Consider the following 6,845-nt stretch of genomic DNA (forward strand, 5'->3'; position numbering starts at 1 on the left):
CCGGATATCGTGATCATAGATAAAGGGCAGAGGAAAGCCGTTGTAGTGGATGTAGCTGTCCCAAGTGATGGAAACATCAGAAAGAAGGAACACGAGAAACTCGAGAAATACCCAGGGCTCAGAGAGGAGCTGGAGAGAGCCTGGAAGGTAAAGGTGACAGTCGTGCCTGTGGTGGTCGGAGGACTTGGGGCAGTGACCCCCCAAACTAGATGAGTGGTTGCAACAGATCCCGGGAACAACATCGGACATCTCAGTCCAGAAATGTGCAGTGCTGGGAACAGCAAGGATACTGCGTAGAACCCCAAAGCTTCCTGGCCTCTGGTGGAGGACCGGAGCTGAACCGGGGGTGGGGGGGGCACCACCCGAGGGGTGAGACGAGGATTTTAAAATGATTTTTTATATAAAGCTCGACATAATCAAGTAGTCAGTCCGACTTGAAAGAAAACATGTCATGAAGGTCACATAATTTCTAGTCATAAATCAATTCGAACAATCAAGGGATGAGCATGAGCCAAATAAATGCGTTTTAAACTCAAGCATGTCCTGCTCATCTGGTCAACGTTTTGGCACGTGAGCCACAGGACTTCAATGTTTCGAAGGGTGGCACTTTATACAGTCAAGGTGTCACATTCAGTCACAGCAAACTGAATAAAATACTTGCGAAAAATGACACAATCAAAACAATGACTCAAGAAATAATTGACCCAAAACACACATTTACATTCTTAGTGAGTGCACAATGAATGCTGGGAAGGTATACAATTTCTTGCTCAGCACTCTGCGAGTATGCTGTAAAACACGTAGACAATTCAAATCTAGAATCGCGTACAACTTCAAAAACGTCGTAAAACACATCGTGGAGATTGGAAAAAGTGTCAGAATGTCATTCGTTTTTTTCCCCCAGAATATCATGAAATAAGTAAAAAGGAGCGAGAGCGGAAGCCATTTTATATTTAATGGAAGGTGGATGGAAGAACTCCCGGCGTGCTCTGCGGCACTAAAAATCGCCTTTCAATGCATGTTTTTTGACCATTCTTCTCTTGTTTGTTTTGGATACATTACTAATTTAGTCGTTTTTTTTTTTTTACTTCGTTTCATAATTAGTTCATATTTTTTTTCAGTTTGCTTGAAAAAAATTCGGCTTTCAATGTGGCACCGTGATTGTACTGGAAGTTCGATTGGAGGGGCGAGATGGCGCGCCGCCGTTTCAGGGCGTCCCCCGCCTGCTGCTCGAAGACGGAGAAGGGTAGGCTCCAGCCACCGCCCCAATCTCCCGATCCTTGTGAGGATAAGCGGGTTGTTCAATGGATGGCTGTACATAGCGTTGACGCGCTGCTTCAGAGCTGGCTGATGATCTTCTCACTGGAATCGGGCGAGTTTCAGGCCGGAGAGATGAAACACAGACAGGACGGCGGCAGTCTTGGCCTGCAGCTGGACGTGCGTGTGTGCGTGTACGCGCGTGTTTTCGCGTGTGCGCGCGTGTGTGTGCGCGTGTGCGTGCCCGTGCGCGTGTGTGCGTATTGCTGCAAGTCAAAGCAGCGAGCCTCACACGACAGCAGTTTAGTGGCTACTTGGGCAATGCGCAGAGTGCGCGCGTGGACGTGTGTGTTGATGGCGGTGACGCGCCAGCACGCGATTGTCCTGAGCTGGGCGCTCGTGAAGGCTGCAAAAACACGTCTGCCACATCGCACCCGCTGGCGTGGCCGCAAACAGCCCTCCTCTCGCCTCCATCCACCATGCAAAAAAATAAATAAATCAATAAATAAATAAAATAAAAAATTAAAATGGGAAGAGTCGTCATAAAGATAACAAGGCAAAGTCGTGGACTTCGCCAACACATTCGAGCCTCCTGCCAACGAGGATCCAACTTGGAGCGCGTGAAAAAGTCCCGCAAAGTGCCCCTCTCTTCCGAATGGGCACTTTCAATCTCCCGCGGATGTTTTCGCGACGTCGCTGGTCTGAGAGACGATTTGCGTGAAGCCCAACGCGACGCGTGTGAAAGCGCACCTCAGCCACCCCCCACCCCCTCCAAATAGCAGGACCCCAAATCAAGCTACCCCCAAAAACGGCGTGGTTGCTTCCTGTTTGCGCCTTCATAATAAAATCGAAAGGGAAGCTGGCAACATTCGGACAGTAGTAACGTTGTTTATTGATGTGTTTTTTTTTTTTTTGACTACCCATTATACTTGCTTCCATTGTAGTTCTCGTGATCAGGGTGAGGCTTGTGTGGAGTTGCAAATTCTCCTCATCGGCGTCTTGGTTTTCTCCTACGCTCCCAAAACAGGCTCGTGAGGCCAACTGACTCGAGGACTCTTGAAATGAGCCATCGATGTGAACGTGAGCAGGAATGCTCGCTTTGTCCGCATGTGCCCTGCAAATGATTGAGCAGTCCCGGGTGTGCGCTGGTCCAAAATCAGACGCGTAAGGCTCCAAGTCACCCATGAGCCAAATGACAACCGGTGCAAGAGAAAAAAAAAGGGTTCGGGTCAGCTATATCCCGCACGGTGTGATGTCAGCAAGTCCGTGTCCCAACAGCGGCGTCGTTAGCGTCGTTAGCGGCGTAAGCAGCGGGGCTCCGAAATCATTTGCGTGTGAATTCCATCTCTTTCCCCAAATCCAGCGGCCTGAGGCAAAAGGCGAGAGTTTGCGTCGTACGGATAAGCGCGGGGTGCCGATCCGCACGGGGGGATGAGGCGGCCAGTTGCTGTCAACAAACGGAGCTGCTTCACGTCAGAAACGGATCCGAGATGGAAAAAGGACCAAGGCGAACTCAGCAATGAAAACCAAAGCAGAACGAACACGCACCTTCAACCCATCGCGCCTTCCGAAGACGAATCCGCTCTCGCGCGGGCACGCGTGTCGTATCGTGGAAGCGGGGCATTCGCATTCCAAGTGGCCTTTGTGTTTTGTCATGTGAAGGACTGCATCAAAAGAGGGATTTGCCCCCATTGAGATTGATCATCTTGCCTTATTTTGCATTGAGCGATTGCCTCTGCCTCTTTGCCGTCCATCTTGACCTCCAAAGGGCAAATGGGCCCGAAATCAGTGGGACTTGACATCCACAAGCTCGATCGAGTTCCGAGAAAACTCCACCGAGACTTCCGGAGAGCGACCGAAACAACGTTCGTCACTAATCGATGCCTCGGTCGGGCCGGCGTGCCTTCAAACGCCGAGTCAAACAAATGTGCGGACAACAAAATGACACAAAGGCATCCAAAACTCCCCCCTTGCGAGAGATGAAGAAACGCACCCTGCGCCTCTGCGCTGAGAGGCGGGCGTACGAACCAGTCCGCCACCATGTCGCCCTTCAACACAAAGGACAATCATTGAACTAGACCTCGATCGATCGGTATTAAAGGTAGCAAGCAATCAGTTTACACCTGAACGAGTACGACAAGGGAAGTGCGGCTTTCCCATGAGTCGCGTGCACTTTGCTGCTCAGTGGTCGTTGAGTTGTTTGCTTGGGGAGGGTGGGGGGGGGGTTTCTCGAGCCGAGGGGTCAAATTCACCACCCTCCCGATCCACGGGTCGAGTCAACTTTCGAGATGCTGTGTCGACGGCACACCGCTCATGGATCCCGGTGACCCGGACGTTTCCTAACGTCCTTCGCCGTAAGATGAGCCGAGTGGCGTTGGGCCCAGCTAAGCCTCTCGGGGATTTGAATTGAAGGCCAAAACGGGAGGGAGGGACAGCAGCGGCGGAACTCATTCGACAGCGATTGCCTTGACAAAAACAATCCTCGTCGACCCCTCTTCGGGTTCAAAGCTCGAGGCGGCACGGCGCCCCGCTCGTGACGACTTCCCCCGCCCGATGGCTTTCTGGAAAATTGGAGCCGCACAGGACGCTGTCAACAAAGCGCATTTTCATCTTGGTGGAGCGGAGACGAGTCGAGTGCAAACGAGGGCAGCTGATTTGCTCCATGTATGTAGCAGCACCGAGGGCCCGTCCTCCGACTCAAGTTTCTCCCACGGGAGACCAAATCAAAGTCCAATTCAATTCAATTCAATCGTTCCGAGACAAAGTCCCTTTTACTGGACAGATGGACCGTTTGGCTTCTTCAGGGAAAACAAAAACAAAACAAGTCTGTGAGCAGGGCGACTTCCCTCATCGCAAGAATGAGATGATGAGGGGTTTCCTTCAGCCACCCGCCGGCGTGTATTCCATTTGAACGGGCGGAGAGAGAGAAAGAAAAAGAAAAAGCAAAAGAAAAAGGAGCGTGCGCGCCCCTTTTCCAGAGCTGACGACGCCACGCGGTGTCGAGTAGGCTCGCGTCGCCCTCTGCCGGCTGCGTTGCGAAAAGCCCATCGGACAACCGGAGCAAAGTCTCCATTTGGAGTGCAATCGTTCTTGTGTGGTGGCCAAATTCCACGTCCACGAATCCAAACGGAGGCGTTCAAAATCTCTTTTCCCAATTGTTGAAGCGGAAACTAAGCGCTACCCGATGTGGACGACGGAGTCCAAACACGAGAAAAGGCTTCTTTCTTTTCCGCGCGTGCCATGTTGCCGATTCTTCGCGGACGTCATCCGAGAGGCGGCCCAGCTTGCTGCCGAGATGGAAGCCCACCAAAGGCGCCCTCGCTCGCTTTTGGTGGCGGGCGGAAGCGCGTCACGGACCAGATGGAAGCCCACCGACCGCTGACGGGCAACCAAATCAACTCGACGGGCGGCGCGGCGCGCGCAGCGGGTCACTCACTCGAGAAAGGACGACGCGGGTAAGTTCGCAGCTCTTGTGTTGGGGGTGGGGGGGGGGGCCCCGCCGGCGCCGCCTGAGATGCTGACTGTCGCTAGCTTCTCGGGGGGCTTGTTGAGTCAAGCGAGACAAATGGACAGAAAGAGAAGGTCAGTCCCATTTTCAGAAAGGAAAAGAAGAGCGATCTGTTCAAAGGAGCGGGAAGAAGTCGACGACGGGTCGAGTCCGACCCCTCCTGATGGAAGAAGATATCAATTGATCATTTTTTTCATTGATCATCATGTTCAACCAGACAAGAAAAGGAAAAGTCGACTTGTGTGTGCTCCACTCGTCTCTTTTTCCAACCGTGTCCATTTCGAGGTGGATTTTCTCGTGTGTTCGAGGGTCTTGCCTTTCACGGCAGCGATTGATCAAGGCCATTCTTATTGATGACCAGATGTCACAAATGTGTCAAATCGATCATCTTCATTTCGATTGATGTCGGTTTTTTTTTTTTCCCGGACCATTCTCTTGAATTGGTTTTGAACTCGGCAAGCGTCTCCGCAGACGAACGGCGCCTTCAACTCTTTCGCTTGACGTTTGTTCTCGTTTTGGCTTTTTCGTCCGGGTCCGTTCCTTTGAAATCACGGCAACTTTGTCCAAGTTGGAAATGCTTGCGGGCCGCCGCGAGCGGCGCGCCGCCGTCCGCTGCCCGCGTGTGCCGAACATACGATGCAAAATACATCCGGAACAAACCGCTTTCCAAAGTCAAACAACGCGTAACCTAAAAGACGGACAGTCGCGCGAGCTGAGCCGCTTTTCCTTCATCGGCTTTGTTGTTTGAAGCGGTTGGAGATGAAAGCGGAGAGACTCCAAGGGGATCCGTACGCGCACACGCTAAGTTTCAAAGTCGACCGCTTTGGCTCCTCCCGTCCCGCCTCGATCCGTTTCAATCCCAAGCGCCGACTCTCAGTTCCAAAGACGCATCCGCGCCGCACGCCGAAGCTCTTCTCTTCTCATCCTCAACTTCAGCAGCCATCCGTGCCGTCGCAGACGGTCCGACGGCATCTCCATCGGAGCTTTTTGACATCAAGTCGTCTTGTGTCACCGCAGTCATGGCTTCAAACAATCCGAATGCAGTCGAAGAGGAGACAGAGGAGGCAAACATCCGCGTGGTCGTCAGATGCAGGTAATCTCCGTCGTTCTTGTTGTTTTGCTTTCCCCCCCCAATTATCAATCATCAGGTCATCCTCATCGTTACTCATGAGCGTCCATCATTCCGCATTCGGTCGAGTCTCCGGCAAGTTGAAAACAATGTCCGGATCGGGAGGCGGCAACCCGCGGCTCCGGAGCCGCGCGTGGCTCTTTAGCGCCGCCCTCGTGGCTCCCTGCAGCTTTTAAAAAATGTTTGAAGGTAGGCGAGAATAAGCTGGCAAAGAACGGCAAACCGAAGGACCCAAAGAAGCATTTTAAAACGGGACACGTCAGCTACGAAAGTTAACGCGCTGCAAAAGTGCGCCCCGTGCCTCGTTCGTTTCCGGGGCACTTCTGGCTGTCGCTCATTATGGCGGCGTGCGTGTGTAGGTTCCCTTAAACCAGGAAGGCTCATCGTGTATCGGGAGCCAACCTGAGTCATTTGGAGAGGCGATGCGAAGATCGTCTCAAATCGGTGAATGCAGCGTGCGCCAAAGTGGCTCTTTCAACATTTTGGCTTGCTGACCCCTGACCCCTGCTCTCGATCCGTGCGCTCATATTTGAGGTTGAACGATGCAGAGATGGAAGGTCATTGAAAATGTTTGCGTGCGTCTCGTTCCCTGGCAGCCCTCGCGACATCATGAAGCCCAACGCGTCGACGAGATACGCCGTTGTGCACGACACGCAATTGAAGCAAGTTAGCGTGCCGAGAGTACGTAACATGCGGGCGCCCCTTCAGCCATACACGTTCGATGAGGTCAGTTGACTCGCAATCTCCTCCGCGGCATCGTTCTGCTGGATGAACCTTTTTGTTGATGTTGTCGGCATCCCGCAGGTGTTGGCACCCGGCACCACCCAGTTGGACGTCTACAACGGGATTGTGCCCCCCATCCTGGAGGATGTCCTGAATGGATTCAAGTGCACCATCATCGCGTCAGTACTCGCGCACACACACACACACACACACACACACACACACACA

The sequence above is a fragment of the Hippocampus comes genome, unplaced genomic scaffold, assembly GCF_001891065.2.
Source record: "Hippocampus comes isolate QL1 unplaced genomic scaffold, H_comes_QL1_v1.1 scaffold463, whole genome shotgun sequence".
NCBI classification, from domain to species: domain Eukaryota; kingdom Metazoa; phylum Chordata; class Actinopteri; order Syngnathiformes; family Syngnathidae; genus Hippocampus; species Hippocampus comes.